General features: G+C 53.7%; 1 protein-coding gene across 1 annotated transcript in view; it reads right to left on the bottom strand.

Annotated features, from left to right (window-relative positions):
• Window positions 1–542, bottom strand: part of LOC104499175 (opsin-5-like) — a 6,421-nt gene that overhangs the window by 2,330 nt on the left and 3,549 nt on the right. The gene's annotated exons all lie outside the window — the stretch shown is intronic.

Here is a 542-nt window from a genome sequence, read left to right as displayed (position 1 = left end):
CCACGGCAGCCAGGAGGGAGGCTGCCTGGCTGCAGCTGCCTGGCCATGGGGCAGGGACTGCTCAAAGCCACCCCAGACACTGTCACTTGAAGGACCTTCTCCTCTCTGGCAGACTGAAGCACTGGCGGAGGCAGGTTTTTCCCTTTTGGTCCCATCCCCCATCAAATCTAAAACTCCCTGATCTTCTAGGAGCTCAGTAAGAAGTGCTAAATATTCAGCCATACAGAGGAGTAACATTTTTCTTTGAAACTAAGCAATTAAAAGCACATTGAGATTAGCCATTTCCTCGCAGAAAATGGGCCTGGGTGTCACGGGGAGATAAGCTCGACGTGCCAGGCTGCCAAGCGCTGGCTCATCTAGAGAGCAGAACCTGCGCAGGGAAAAGCCACCGGTACCTGGGCTGCCTTTCAACAGCCAGCTTTTATCTTTATCTTTCCTTCCACCTTTTCAGTGACCTCCTGAGGTGCTGTGCTGGCACAGAACCACCGTGACTCTGCTCCAGCTTCGTCCTTGAGGCTCTGTGAGCTGCTGGGGACGAAGCA

Source organism: Buceros rhinoceros, unplaced genomic scaffold (genome assembly GCF_000710305.1).
Source record: "Buceros rhinoceros silvestris isolate BGI_N320 unplaced genomic scaffold, ASM71030v1 scaffold379, whole genome shotgun sequence".
In the NCBI taxonomy this organism is placed as follows: Eukaryota; Metazoa; Chordata; class Aves; order Bucerotiformes; family Bucerotidae; genus Buceros; species Buceros rhinoceros.
The sequence above is the reverse complement of the archived record's forward strand: the minus strand, read 5'-3'. Positions and strand labels throughout refer to the sequence as shown.